The following is a 16,454-nucleotide window of genomic DNA, read 5'->3' on the forward strand; positions in this document are numbered from 1 at the left end:
CTCTCCTCCTTCTGTTTCCCTCCCCCTCCCCTCACTTCCCTCCCCCTCCCTCTCCAGTCCAAAGAGCAGTCAGGGTTCCCTGCCCTGTGGGAAGTCCAAGGACCTCCCCCTTCCATCCAGGTCTAGGAAGGTGAGGATTCAAACAGACTAGGTTCCCACAAAGCCAGTACATTGAATAGAATCAAAACCCAGTGCCATTGTTCTTGGCTTCTGAGTCAGCACTCATTGTCAGCCACATTCAGAGAGTCCGGTTTGATCACATGCTCCATCAGTCCCAGTCCAGCTGGCCTTGGTGAGCTCCCATTAGATCAGCTCCACCGTCACAGTGGGTGGGCGCACCCCTCGCCGTCCTGACTTCCTTGCTCATGTTTTCTGTCCTTCTGCTCCTCATTTGGACCTTGGAACCTCAGTCCAGTGCTCCAGTGTGCGTCTCTGTCTCTATCTCCATCCATTGCCAGATGAAGGCTCTATGGTGATATGCAAGATATTTATCAGTGTGGCTCTAGTATAGGGCCAGTTCAGGCGCCCTCTCCTCTGCTGCTCAAGGAACAAGCTGGGGGCATCTCCTAGGACACCAGGGAACCCCTCTAGAGTCCAGTCTCTTGCCGATCCTCAAATGGCTCCCTTAATTAAGATATATACTTCCCTGCTCTATATCCACTCCTCCTCCATCCCAACTGTCCCATTCCCCCAAGCTCTCCCCAACCTCCCCTTTTCACTTCTCTCTCCCCATCTTCCCTTAACCCTGTCCCACCCCCACCTCCAAGCTCTCAATTTTTGCCTAGAAATCTTGTATACTTCCAATATCCAGGAAGATAACTACATTTTTTCCTTTGGGTTCACCTTCTTAATTAGCTTCTCTAGGATCACCAACTATAGGCTCAATGTCCTTTGTTTATGGCTAGAATCCACTAATGAGTGAGTACATACCATATTCATCTTTTGGGGTCTGGGTTACCTCGCTCAGGATACTGTTCTCTATTTCCATCCATTTGCATGCAAAATTCAAGATGTCATTGTTTTTTTACTACTGAGTAGTACTCTAATGCATATATATTCCACACTTTATTTATCCATTCTTCCATTGAGGGGCATCTAGGTTGTTTCCAGGTTCTGGCTATTACAAATAATGCGTCTATGAACATAGTTGAACAAATGCTTTTGTAGTATGATAGGGCATCTCTTGGGTATATTCCCAAGAGTGGTATTGCTGGATCTTGGGGTAGGTTGATCCCAAATTTTCTGAGAAACCGCCACACTGATTTCCAGAGTGGTTGTAAAAGTCTGCTTTTGTTGGAGGCATGCTAGGGGAGACAGAGGATCTGGTTTTGAGCCTCAAGTATCCATTTTAGAGTCTATGCCCAACTACGTGACCTAAGTCCACTCCAGCGAGTCTGCCAAAATGGCTCTTAAGTCCAAATGGGGAAGTGAAGATTGAATGCCTGGTGTCCCAAAACAGACAGATCTCCACCTCAGCCAAGGCCGGTCCCGCCATTCTGACCACTGCTGGGAATCAAACCCCTGGCACAGGCTGTGACTTTAGCAGGAATCTGAAAATTGAAAAAAAAATAAGGTTGAATGGGTCCTCCCAAAACCCTATAGCATAGACAAAAAAAGAGATTCACCAATACGCAGCAGCTGTAGCCCAGAAGCTGGTTTAAGAGTGGCATGGAAAACTCACATTGTAAAATAGGGGGCTTTCAACACACGGCTTGCCGCATAAAAAGGGCCTGCCCTATCTCAATAGGACCTCCAAGATGTTCGGAATATTTTCCTAATGCAAGCTCTCAGCTGATGCAAAATCCCAATCAAACAAATCAAAACAAGCCAAATTAAGAGATATCCAGGTATAATGGGAGTTCTGTTCTCTTGGGTGGCCCCGAGAGACAACCAGGAAACCACACAAACACAACCACCTGGAGCAAGAAAAAGAGACTGTGTGTTCCTCTTTTGGGAGTTCACTTAAATACTCTTGGTAGTAGTCCTGACCTCCCAACCCTGGGAGGAGTCAGGATCTGGCCTGCAGGAGTCCAGAGTGCTAACTTTCAGCGCCAGGGGGCTAGGATAGATTGAGATAAATGTGAGGATTTATTTCTGAATTCAAAATTCTATTTTGTTGCTCTGTGTATCTGTCTGTTAGTGTGCCAATACTACACAGTGTTTGTTTCTATACCTTTACACTTTTGAAATTGCAAAGTGTGAATCATCCCACTGTATTTATACTTTTCAAGATTGTTTTGTTAATCCTGAGTTTTCTGAATTTTCTGATAAAATTTCAGTTCAGCACACCTATTTCTACGAAGAAAAAGCTGGCCTTTAAAACTGTTGCATTGAAGCATAAATCAATTTTGGAAAACATTGCATCTTAATACTATTAAGTCTTCTGACCCATTAACATGGTAAACTCTATTTATTGAGGTCTTCTTTATCTCAACAAAGGTTTGCAATTTTAATGGTGAAATTTTTACATTTTAATTTCTTAATATCTTCTATTGTTTAATGCTATTATAAGTAAAATGTATTTTATTTTCATTCTTTGATTCGTCTTTGACAATAAATAGTAATCGTGTGTCTGAAAACACTACTAATCAATCATAATGTAATTTTAGTGGGCCCAATAATATTCTATGTATAGAGGGTTGTGTTATCTGTAAATAGAGGTTTACTTCTTTTACAATATGGGTGACTTTTTTTTTTTGCTGTGTTGCCATGTCCATAACCTGCAAATTATAGTGGCAAGTAGGGTATGTCCCTGAATTGTTTTTCATCTTAGAAGAAAACCATTAATTCTTTCTATATAGAGTATGAACACTCATTGTGGATATTTCTGAAGTGCCCTTTATCAAACTGAAGGGATTCCAAACTCTTGCTTATTTGTTAAAGTGTTTAATAATTGGGAGGTATAAAATAATGTCAAATGCTTCTAGTATAGTTATTAAGATGGTCATATGGATTAGTCCTAGTCTGCTGTGTGTTAGATTCATTGAATTAGGGCTGTTAAATCAATCTTTCAAATCTAACTTATCTGTGAAATAAATGGGCCTAGGTATTGCTGAGTGTGATTTGCTAAAATTTCATTAAATTTTCTTCCATGGCAATTCAAAAGTGTTACAACTGTATGTTTGCTAACAGATGATCTTTTTTTTTTTTCTGTTTGGGACATGAGAATAATATCAGTCTACAGAATGAGTTGTAGGATGTTTTCTCTTTGATTTTGTAGATAAGTAAAGACCTGATATGAACTACTTCTGCAGAGTGTTGGAGGACTCACTGGTGAAGTTCTTTGGGCTTCAACTTTTCTTTCTCAATACTTTTTAGGAATAAACTGATAAGCTTAATCTTTTTAAATATTAAAGGCTATTAAGATAGTCTATTCCTTCTTGAGCCCATTTTTGGTGGCTTGAACCTTGTCAGAAATTCACTCTTTACATTTTAGGTATTTAATTTGTCAAAAATAGATTTATTCATAGCATTTTCTCTTAATCTTTTTAATTCTGTTAAGTCCAGACCAAGCTTAACCGTTCTTTCTGGTTTCTGTAATTTTATATTTTTTTCTTTTTTTCCTTTTGTTTTGTTTCTTTTCTTTAAGTCAATCTTATTCAATTTATCTATTTCATATTTTCTTCAAAGGAATAGTTGATATTATCAATTATTTCTATTGTTTCTCTATTCTCCATTTTGCTCCTGCTTACCCAAGTTTTGTTTTCGTCAGCCCTGATAATGGCTTAATTTTTTTTCTTTTATCAGTTTTTAGGGTAATTCCCATGATACATATTTTTCCTTTTTTACTCGTTACTTCAAATATAAAATGTATTTCTTGTTGACAGCATGTAGTTTAATTCTATGTTGCATTGTCTAACAAATGTCTACCTTCTGGTTCAATTATTTAATCAATTCAAACGTAATGCCATTGAGATATCAGAACTTATATCTGACTTTTACTTTTGATTTCTGTTTATCTTATGTCTTTTATATTTCTCAATTATTTTACACTTGTAATCATACTAAATCATTTTTTTATTTTTAAACTCTCTTTATATTCTTAGTCTAATTGCAGGAGGTAAAGAGACGGAACATGTTTTATAGTCCCATACCATTTCTTTAAATAAACATTTAAGTAGTTCTTTAGTATTTAATACAGTGTGTTTTTTTTATCATATACACCCTAACTACTCTTTTAAATACTTCACAGGTCTTTCTCCACTCCCTTATCCCCCAACTTCATGCCCTTTTTGTTTTTTAACTGTAATGACTCAAAATTTCCAGTTTACACTGTCCATATGCTTCTGGGTGGGCACCACCTGGTGGAGTATGGTTGATATAAAGATGATCCACACTCTTAAAGCAAACCACTGACTCTCCTTCCCCTAAAAGCCATCAGCTGTACATCACTCCTCAGACGTAGCAGATCATGAACCCCTTCTGGCTTTGTACTACAATGTGGACTGGCTTCACTTTGTATAGGTTTTATACAGGCAACCACACCTGCTGTGAGTTTACAAGTGTAATAGTTCTAGCATGTCTAGAAGACATTGTTTAAAAGTTCCCTTTTTTCATGTCTTTTTCAGGTCTGAGAATATTTCAAGAGACATTTTTGTGATAGGCAGATGTTGGTTTCATCACAAATCCTTCTTGGACAACTTTTTACCTTGACCCTCTGAGTCAGAGTGCCCTAGAGGGAAAACTACTACTTAGTAAAGTTCTGCTCCTACATCTGTTCTTGGCTCTCTGAAAATGGGATGCTCATGTACCCTTTCTTGGACTGTTTTTTTCTGAGATGTGAAATGAAGAGGTCAAATGTCAACATATGTAGCATTCTTCTTACCATGACTATGTTAAAATTTCAACATCACCAAGAATGGTGATACACTCCTTAAATCTCAGAACTCAGGAGGCAGAGGCAGGCATATCTCTGTGAATCTGATGTTATCCTGGTCTATAGAGCAAGTTCAAGGACAGCCAGGCAGTTACACAGAGAGGGTTACCCTATCTCTGAAAACAAAAAAAAAAATCCTACATCACAGTGATGATATGTACACCAGCATACAAATCAAACAAATCAGACACATGTTGACCATTAGAATACTCAGATTTGTCTATGACCAAAGCACTTGGGGGCATAGGATAATTAGACCACACTTTAATGAAACAATTATTTGGCTCACACTACTGACAATAACCAACTATGCTCTTATATATTGATCACTATTATTTCGGCATAAGAAGTATGATTTACAACAATGAGCTGCCCAAGAAGCCTCTTTCAAACAAGAGCTTTGCATGAAATCTTTTAACCATGTAGTGATTTTTCTAAAGACACATTATTAGCAAATAAGTGTGCGTGTTTCTCAAGTAGAGTTTATGTGTCATGAAGTAACAAAAAGGCATGATTCCTATGGTTTCACTTTAAAATGAAATTAAAAAAAATGAGAAGTGGAACTTTTAATTATTAATAACAACTGACATGAACCTCTGCCCAGATAATCCCACAGTTGCATCTGTTTGGCCTGGAATCTTAATATGACTTTGGAAAGATCTACTTTCCTAATTATATTTTATCTAGGATAATATTAAAATGAGCCTCTATTTGCTAATCACTTAAGAACAAAATGGAAGACAATATGGTTGTTGAATGTTTTGATACTAACAGAAAACTAAGCCCTGTTTTGTTTATTTGTTTTTTATTTTTTGTTTTAATACTTCATAAATTATTTATATTAAGGAAAACCCCTGTACAGATAATCAACAATGAAATATACATAAACCCACAGATGACAAAAATGTCAGCAACCTCCTCTGAAAGAGAGCACAGCTGGGAAAGGATGCTAAGAGATGCTGAAGGGGATGAGGGGTGGCTAAAGCCAGGACCATTAGTCAGTAAAGACTTCGTGCTGATGCTCTCCTGCAGCACATTTCTGTAATGTCTTTACAAATGCTTCTGGACCAGCTGTTTTATTGATCAGCATGGGCGTCTATGATCTCTTTTGTTGTCTCATTCATTCTCTTTATTAACAAAGAACAAATCTTAGGCAACTAAAGTTCTACTTATTTAAGGATCAAAATCATGCATGTAAATTCAATATTTTAATGAATTTCAGAAATATTTTGAAATTTGTATTTTCAGTCTGATTTCCTTACTATCAGTCTTATTCAACTGGTTTGTATTTTTTTAGTCTGACCTGCAGCCCCTGCTATTGCCTGCTGTTAAGTTACAAATAAAATCCTCCTGCTTACCATTCCATGAGAGAATACAGGCTCCCAAGTTGCATCTCCATAGTTACGCATCTACAAAATGGTCCAGATGAAGCACCTAGATTGTTCATGATTATCTGTTATATTGAATGGTTTGGGTTTGAGTTTCTGTACAGCAAACGAAGCATGTTCTTCCTGATGACCAAGAAGGTGTCAACAATAAAAGAAATTTGCTTTAGCACATGAACTCTGTGAAGCATTTGCTTTGAGGGGCAGCTTTTACAAGTTTTAGCTGTTTCATACCCATCAGCTTTCTCCCAAGGGTGTTCCATCGAACATTATTTACATGGGATACAGACGGTTTGTCAGAATGAATATGACAAGCAGTAAGAGAAGTAAAGTGAAACATATTCTCTTGTTTTAGGGCTTCTTTGGGCTCTGGATAAGCCAATGCCGCTCATGAATCTTGGGAAGATTAATATGAAATAACACAGCCTCTGGGCATTTTCAATGCCCAGCTAGAAGGAAAACTGTTCTGAGAAATACCCTTAGGGCACTATCCTGGCATACATTTCTAAATGTAAACACACAAAAATGTGAACTATGAAGACTATATCTTGTTTTTTTTTTACTCTTATTTATTTATTTATTTATTTATTTATTTATTTATTGAAGCTGAAGAATATAGCAATGATTTTTAAAAAGTTGTTAAAGTCTTGGTTGCCAATTGGTACCCTTCAAATAATAGGATGCTGTTAAGTTTTGTTCATGAAATATCTGGTTTTACCTAGGCATTATGCTATAACTTATCTTTCTCTTTAAATCAAAAACAGTCAAACTAATGGTGCATCAGACAAATAGATGGTATATAACAAGTTTTTTTTTTTAGAAAATATTGCACACAGTTCTGCCAAGTAGATTGTTGCAATACCACACAGCACAGTCAATACTATTAAACATTTTACAAAGTAACTGATAAAATATGAGTAAGATTGGCAGAGAAGGCTGGTCGTTCCAGCTACATAATTATAACATGTTCCCTAAAGGACAGCAACAATCTGAGGCATAGACCTCAGTTAGATATGAAATTAAGCAAAATGTCAACATTATTCCTGGGTTAATTAACATACTACTGACCATGGAGGCAAAAATCACCAAGAAAAACTGGCCTGATAGAAGGTGAATCATTGTCTTACATCCCAAGTAGTTAGAGTACTCACTCCAGGGCTTCAGACTCTGAAGCTAGTCCCCAGACGTATTGCGGCTTCCCTCCCTCCCCATGTTTGTCCTTAGGCTGAGAGGAGGATTATTCTATTTATAAATATACTATCAGAATACAAAAATACATAGAGGAATAGATATTGTACTCTTATTTAACAGAAAATAGCCTTTTCCTGACGGTATCTGCTAACTTTCCCAACCAAATTTTGTTTGCCAAAATTGTGCTACTTGCCTGTCTTAGTGCTCTGTTTCTATAAATAGACATCATGACCATGGAAAGCCTTATAATGAAAGTACTTAATTGGAGCTTGCTTATATTTTCAGAATTTTAGTTCATTGCCATTGTGGCAGGAAACATGGCAGCACTCAGGTAAACACAGTGCTCAAGAAGTAGCTGAGAGTCCTATCTAGATCCACAGGCATTGGGAAGATATGCCAATGGACTGGACTTGGGCTGTTGAAACCTCAAAACCCACCCTCACTGACACCCTTCCTTCAACGCAACCATACCTACTTCAACAATGCTACATCTGAAGAAATGTCACTTCCTGATGAGTAAGCATTCAAATATATAAGAGCCTGTGAGGGCTATTCTTGTTCAAATCACCAAAATACCCATTCTCAAATCTTGGCAGGGAAAAAAAAAGTTCACCATGGTTTTCTGAGAGAAATAAGAGTATCAGAGAGTGGGGAAATAAAGTAATCTCTTCAGCTGCTGGGAGAAACAGGTATTTGGAGATTGAAAAAACAAAAAGCAGAGAATAAATATTGAGTGCAATCACCAGCAGTGTCGTCTCTATTGCCTGTAGTACAGGATTCCTGGAAAATCAAACAGTATTGTCATTTGAAAAGCATATAGGACCAGTCAACTTTGTTTAAGTGCAAGGAAGATGAAAAGGGGCATGTTTGCTAAAAGGAGCCCTCTCTATGCAGTTTATGTCATGTAAAGGAGCCAGTGGGAGACTCTGGCTCCTTCTACACATCCGCGTGCCAAGCAGCAGAAGCAGAGATCTAGAAATCACAAGAGTGTTTTGTTCTTATCTCAGCAATCATGCAGGCTGCTATACCTTGGGGAGGAAAGAGGAAAATGATAGAGGAAACAAGAGTCATTTACTTTGTGCTTATGTTGACAAAGGGTCCTGTGATTATTGGTAGAAACAACTAGGGAAAATGCAAAGACTATAAGGGGGAAAATGGAGTAAGAAATAGGGAACAGAGACCATCAGTCTTATGCATTGATTTACAATCTTCCAATCATCGTGGAGTAACTCCCAATAGTCATCATTTGGGATGCTGGGTACCAACTGAATATTGTGAAATGTTGCCATCTCAGGACCAATATGACTCCAAGATCTGAGTCATTATCTGTGATGAAATACTTAAGTATAACACATGAGAGAAGCTTCCATTATTTTACCCACAATGCCCTGTAAACAAAAAAAAGCATGAGATGGATTTCCTGTAGTTAAAAAGAAACTCCTTACCGAATAAATGAAAGTATTTGGGTAGATGCATGGGTTGTCCTTAGGTAAGTTTCATGAGAAAATTACTTTCAGATAAAGAAAAGATCTTAGATTCACATATTGATATAGGATTGTTTTTGTTCTTTAGAAAGAGTATTCTTCAGTGGGAAGCATCACTGAGGCAAAACATGAGCCAGGGAAGGCATGTTTGGTCAAGTTGTAATGTGTTTTCTATGCTATTTGTTGACAGAAGTTTCTATCCTGCCCCGTCCCACAGCCATTCAGTCCCAAAGAAACACACAGAGACCTACATTAATTATAAACTGGTTGGCTTATTAGCTCAGGCTTCTTATTAACTCTTATAACTTACATTAACCCACAATTCTTGTCTGTGTTAGCCGCAAAACTTGGTACCTTTAATCAGTGAAGCATTCTCATCTTGCTTCTTCTATATCTGGGTGACGACTGCAGACTGAGCCTTTTGTCTTCCCAGAATTCTCCTGTTTTGGTCGCCCTGCCTATACTTCCTGCCTGGCTACTGGTCAATCAGCATTTTATTAAACCAGTACACATAACAAAACTTTACAGGGTAGAAGACCATTGTCCCACAGCAGCCATCCATGATACCAAGGATGCAGATGCTTCTTCTATCTCTCCTTAATCTTGCAGTATAGATTTTCAGTGAAAATTGCACACAGTATGATACACAAGAGATAATACTTACCAATGGGTACTGGAGGAAGAGTACAAAAGAAGTAGAAAATGTAAGTTCTTTACACACTGATAATCTAGCATGTGTTAAAATTAAATGAGCTCGCAATGTAAGAGGATGAAGTAATAGTGGGCCATGGCTTGTGGTAATTTTTACACTCAACATTTTTGAGCTAACATCACCTAATTTTGACTAGCCTCCCAAGTACTAAATTCAATCAATCTGTCATCAAATATTTATTGTATTCTCTGTGCTAGCTAAAAATCTTCATTATAGAGGGCAGATTTGATTTGAGGAACCTTCCCCAAATCCTTTGTATCAAAGTCAGATGAATAAGGTGGCCGATGAGGATAAGGAATGTTATTATAGTCTAAAGTCCTAGTGCAGCTATGAAATGGAATTTCTTTTTTTTTTGGACTTGTAAACTGTGAAACATAAAATAAGACCTGTAAACTTTAAACAACTGGAAAGAAGAAAATGTCAAAGGGGCACTTTATACAAAGACAGCATTACTGAAGAGAAAGTGCCTGAGTTCCCATGGAGCTAACTTGAAGGAAGTATCTCATTTGGTTATTTCCATTATCCTGCATTTATCATCCTAAGCCTGACAAACTCTGCACCACACTTCAACTTAGCAGGATCTACTAAATATGGAAGAGACAAAATTGTTCCAGTAATTCAAAGAACACTGCAGTCATTATGGGATAGAATGATCAGACAAGGTCTTTGCAAAATTGTGACCCAAGGATGTATGTAAAATCTCATATTACCAAAGGATTTGTGTCTAACCCCCAGAACTCACCTTTATAAAATGGGTATGGCTTTATAATCCCACCTCTAGGGAGATAGACTCTTGTGACTCACTGGCCAACTAACCTACACTTCTGTGAGCTCTAGGCCAATTAAAGATTTTGACTAAAAAGTGTTGACTCTTGAAAGGAAATATCTTAAGTTATTCACTGCTCTCCCATGAATAGCTTCATATGTGTACATTTGCATATACATATGCCCCTTTACACATCAACACACATACACCTACATATCTCCACACACATGCACATAGGTGACATGTGACACTATTCCTAGGTAGACCTGAATATGTCTCCTCCATCCAGGGGAGGAACTCACAACAGAGAAAAGCAAGAATACCACCCCAGTCCAACTTAGTAAACCAATGTACTTTATTGGGTTTATGTAGAAGAGTATGGGTGAGAGGTTGGTTCTGGAGACAGAAATGACTCACGGTATCACCAAAGTCCCACCCCCAGCCTGAGTGACAGTTTACAAACTCTAGATGCCTGGAGTTCACTGCACAATCTGCAGGCAGCTCAACAGGTTGAAAAGTGTCTTCCAAGTGGCTCAGTTTGTCTGAGCATCTTCTAGGCAGATAATCTGATCTCTGCCTCTTATATACAGCTCAGCTAGCCTGGTTATTTTTTTCATGCAGCTTGACTGGTCTGAGCCTCTTCTAAGAAGCTGGGCTTACCTGAGAAATGCAAATCAAAACAACTCTGAGATTCCATCTTATACCTGTAAGAAAGGCCAAGATCAAAAACACTGATGACAACTTATTTGGAGAGGATGTGGGGTAAAGGGAATACTCCTCCACTGCTGGTGGGAGTGCAAATTGGTACAGTTGCTTTGTATATCAGTATGGTGATTTCTCAGAAAATTAGGAAACAACCTCCCTCAAGACCCAGAAATACTACTTTTGGGTATATAGCTGGATGATGCCCAATCATACTACGAGGACATGTGCTCAGCTATGTTCATAGCAGCATTGTTTGTCATAGCCACAACTTGAAAATAACCTAAATGCCCCTCATCTGAAGAATGGATAAGAAAAATGTGGTACATTTACACAGCAAAATACTACACAGCAAAAAAACAAATAATAACATCTTGAAATTTGCAGGCAAATGGATGGAGCTAGAAAACATCATATTGAGTGAAGTAACCCAGACCCAGAAGGACAATTATCATATGTACTCACTCATAAGTGGCTTTTAGATATAAAGTAAAGAAAACCAACCTACAATTCACAATCCCAGAGAACCTAGACAGCAATGAGGACCCTAAGAGAGATATACATTGATCTAATCTACATGGGAAGTTTAAAAAGACAAGCTCTCCTGAGTAAATTGAGAGCATGGGGATCATGGGAGAGGGGAGAAGGGGGGGGAAGAGGGTTGAGGGGAGTGGAGAAAAATATATAGCTCAATAAAAAAATAAAAAGAAGCTGAGCTTATCAAAATGTCTCTCAAAAATCTTATTTATTTATATATGATGAGGGAGGGACCTAGTGAATCTGGCCAGTTTCAGGGACTTCTTAAAGCATTTGAGTTGTTTAATTCCTGAATCTTAAGAAGTCGTCTTCTTTCACCTATCCTAAGCTTCTCTGCAAGGATTGAACGGATCATCTCCCTTTAGAACATAGTGAGTCTGAATGTGCTTCTCTTTAAGACAGAATGCTTCAGCTTAAAGGAAATTGCTACACACACAATATATATATATACATATATATAATATATTACATATTTTATAGAATATATGTTATATGTATGTATAATATATATGAGTACTTTTTATAAACATTAATAACATTTACATGCTAACTAGATATATAGCCTTAGACAACCTCCATAAGGTGTTAGCAATGTGTATGTTATGGATAACAAATATAGATTATATGTATACACACACACACATATATATATACATATATATATATACAAACATGTAAATAATGACCATGAAGCCAAATAACAAAGACATGGGAAGTGATACCCATGGGATAAAATGAAAAAGAGAAAGTTAGCTGCAAAACAGGCTTACGAGAAAAACTGCCAGTTTCCTTCACTCGGTTGTTTGAGGGGAAAAGATCAGTCTAGTGTGTAAATGTTCTTACTGAGAATTTAAAAAGAAAACATGCCCTTTAAAAGTGAGATTTCATTTCTTGCTTTTATTTAGCAATGGTTAGTCACTCCAGAATTTGTGCCCTGGGAAAAGTAATATATTGCCCTTGGATGAGCCCAGTGTTTTCTGTATAGAGCAGAAACTGGGCAAAAATGTCAGGTACAGTTGCACAGACCTGTGTGCACCTCATATCTAGAAGAAAGTAACCATCATGCCTAGATATTGGAAAAGACAAGTTCCATAGCCAATCTGCCCTTGACCCTCTTACTGACAAAATCCTGAGTAGATGTGGACTGATGCTCATTTCAAAGGGGAGACCCTGCATTCTGTGTCCCGGGCAGAGGCACCTGTCACCCTCTCCAGGAGTTTCCTACTGATATGTCAGACAGAGTTGGAGAGTTGTGAATTTAATTTTTTAAACATGGATGAGTGCTCTGCTTACATGTATTCCTGTGCTCCGTACACCAGCCTGGGTCCCATGGAAGCCTTCACATGGTGTTTGCGGAACTGGAGTTCCAGATGGTTTTGAGGCAACATGTAGATGCTGGGGATCAAACCCAGATCCCCTGTAAAAGCAACCAGTGCTCTTTACTGCTGAGCCTTCTCTTTAGCCTTGAGAGTTGTTAATTTTAGAGATTATAATGTTAGTTCAACTCTCCAAAGTCAGGAATGGCTGGGAGCAAAATAGAGCCCAGGCTTTCTGCCAAGACAGCCACAGAAGGTCCCCCATTTTGTTCTGGAAGGTATGATTCTGTTTCTGTCGTCTTCACTTAAATAGCATTTTTTGATTGCACTGGGGCTGTCAGCTGGAGGTCAATTCCTGCTATTTAGAGAAGTGGATGTTTCATGTGTGCACTTGTCTGCAGAACTGCATAGAGATGCCACGCCATTCATAGACTCCCTGTGTGGTGAATACCTGGGAGTCTGAAACATAGATCTCCCCCACAGTGATAGAACAAATCTACCTCATCCCCCTACTCCCATCCTTCTATTGCCTGGGCTTAGTTTGTTTGACTTATTTACATTCATGATTAAGAAGGAATAAGAACTCCAGCTCCTCTCCGGCTTCCCACAGTTTCCACTCTGCTCCTTGGCAATAGAAGACAATAAAGTCACAGTGCCATTGCTTGTGGCAACACCTCAGAGTGGCAGGAGCTTATTACTAGCCAATTTGAGGTGTATTCCGATTTAACTTCATTCCAGATTGGACATCTGGCTCTTTACAAGTGCCAGAAGCTCTTGCTTGAACCTCTGACAGATCCTCAAAGGCATCTAATATTTCTTAGGATTTGGTCCCCACCCTAGTACATCAGAATTGGTTTTCATGAACTGAAATTAACAGATATTCTAAGCCACATGCTGTCCATGGTCTAAAAACATCTGTTAACTATGGCAATTGAGATGGCATCTACTTGCCCAAGGTGTTTCTGATGGGAAGTGTATATCCCAATTCTAGTTTGGGATGTCGTTGGAGATCATCCTAGGAGAAGTGATAGTTTGATCACTCCTACAATCTCTCTTGTCCTCAATCTTGTTCCACAGCTTCCCTGCCTCCTTCCTCAGCTCCTTTAGCTCAGGACCTCTCACAGAGAGCATCTTGCACAGTTAGCTTGTGTGTCCTCTGTAGTCTGCATTATTGGGTACCAGAGCACTGTCTGCCTTTGTAATCTAGTCCTTCCCTGAAACAGAGCAGCCATCCAGACTTAAGGTATCCTCTTGGCCAAATCTCATCTCTGCCTGCACTCTCGTTGTTCAACAGCTTTATCAGATGGCAAAACAAGTCCATCGCCTTCCTGATTAACTAGTTGTAGCTTAGAGTGAATTAATTTTTGTTCTTTGCATTCTCTGGGCATTTTGCCCTTCTGTCTATCTACCCATCATTCAGTCAAGTGACTAGTAATTAATCTTCATCCAGAGGAACCATATTTCTACAGTAAGAACCTATTATATACTGAAGACAGCAGCTTGTTCCGTGCACATAGGTGGCTGACTTGAGTATATATGGCTAGCCAAGAAACACACTTCTCTATTATTGGGAAAGCATCCGGCTTTTCAGAATGTAAATAGGGGACTCTGGACACCTTCTGCCTTCTCAGACAGAGTGGCAGCAGGATATTTTCTCCCACAGTTAAGTGTTGAATCATGGATGAGAGGTACTGTTTGGTTTCCTGCCTTACAAGGCTTTCTTCACTGCCACCCCTGACACGTCCAGGCTCATGGGCAGTATTCAAAACCACGGGGATTCTAAGATAGTGATGTCTGTCTTTTGTGATACGGGACTCTGAGAATCTGATAAGTGATTGTGACTTTGGACTGGACTTGCCTGGGCCCTTAGCACTGCCTCTTTTAAAGTTCTCATTTCTCCACTGTGCCTGTTTCTGTCTCTGATGTCCTGGGTTTTCTATGTGAACTCTCCCTGGAGGGTTATAGAATGTCATAGAGACCCATTTGCATCCTCCCAGCTGAGACTCACCATAACAAAAGCAGGAGATAAGAGGACTCACAAAGAAAGGTTAAACAAAATTTGTACAGCATGATTTTGGCTAAACAGTCACATTCTAACTCAGATTTGGGTGGGGTGAGTGGATTCCACCTATCCGGCAGGTAGCAGGTAAAAGCTGCTAAGAGCTGCCTTTAAAGGTAACCTACTGCTTTCTGTCTCCCTCATATCGCTGCATTCCCCCATCCTACTGAAGTCTGCCATGTGTACATCTCCACTCATTCTCTGTACCTGTCACAAGCTGTTTCATGTTAATGATGTTCCCCTGTGTGCCACCCCCTCCTTCTTATTATCCGTCTCTCCCTGCCCTTAACCTGGCTCCTGAAATTCTTCTCTCTACTTCCAACATTATTTCTTTTCTCTGGTGGTACAATCTGAAAACCACATAAAATTCTAATAAGAATACATCCTTCTTCTTAACAGAATTTTCATCCTATTTTGAGACCAGTTAAATCTGACAGTATTGATTACCTGAAAGATGGATTTCTCTCCTTCTAAAATTTATAGTAATGTATTTATAGAGCTTATTATCCACTTCTTGGTTAGAGAAATCCATTCCTTATCTGTAGGTTATTCTCAAGACCTATATAATATAGAGCATTCAAAGGCAAAGAGTAGGCTCTACACATTTTTTTAAACTTTCTAAACGTTTAGGTGGGTCTGTTACATAGAATAGAATGTGTTTCTATTGAGTCAGCAAGCACCCAGGTAGAATAAATAGTCTGACTTTTAAGTTGGGGTAATAGTCTGACTTCTTTGTCAGACTATGGGGCAACTATGGGGTGACAAATTAAAAAAAGAATTGCTCACAGCTTACTTAGAACGTTTTTATTTCTGGAATCCTAATCACCTACCTTTTACAACACAAACAAGCAACTGCCTTCATGATATTCATAGATGACATACACCAGAGGTGGGGCTCACCCATCGTGATTGACATGCCATATTCCAAACTCACTTATTCATTCCCTTTCTTTCCAATATGCACCAAGTGCCAGTGTGTCTTGGTGATCACATTTTCTCCCTATCTTTCAAATTGCCCATTTGTAAAAAACAAAAACAAAAACAAAAACAAAACAAAACAAAAAACACTATTCATGCTGTCACATCAGGCACAGTGACTGGCCTTGATGCTAACTCTCACAATAATAAAACAAGATGAATTTTATTTCTTTTCTCTGTTTATTTTAATTTTTTAAAGATTTATTTATTTATTATGTATACAACATTCATTCCATGTATGCTTGCATGCCAGAAGAGGGCACCAGCTCTCATTACAGATGGTTGTGAGCCACCATGTGGTTGCTGGGAATTGAACTCAGGACCTCTGGAAGAGTAGTCAGTGCTCTTAACCTCTGAGCCATCTCTCCAGCCCCCTCGTTATGTTATTTTAATTTTTTAGTTGTTGCAAAAGAAAAAAATTCCGCCTCCTCCCCGTTTCCCATTTCCC

At 38.7% G+C, this 16,454-nt stretch overlaps 1 protein-coding gene across 1 annotated transcript in view; it reads left to right on the forward strand.

Annotated features, from left to right (window-relative positions):
- Cntnap2 (contactin associated protein 2) overlaps positions 1-16,454 on the forward strand; it is a 1,600,222-nt gene that overhangs the window by 982,791 nt on the left and 600,977 nt on the right. The gene's annotated exons all lie outside the window — the stretch shown is intronic.

Source organism: Alexandromys fortis, unplaced genomic scaffold (genome assembly GCF_014885135.2).
Source record: "Alexandromys fortis isolate MF-2015 unplaced genomic scaffold, M_Fortis_MF-2015_v1.1 scaffold_133, whole genome shotgun sequence".
NCBI lineage: Eukaryota > Metazoa > Chordata > Mammalia > Rodentia > Cricetidae > Alexandromys > Alexandromys fortis.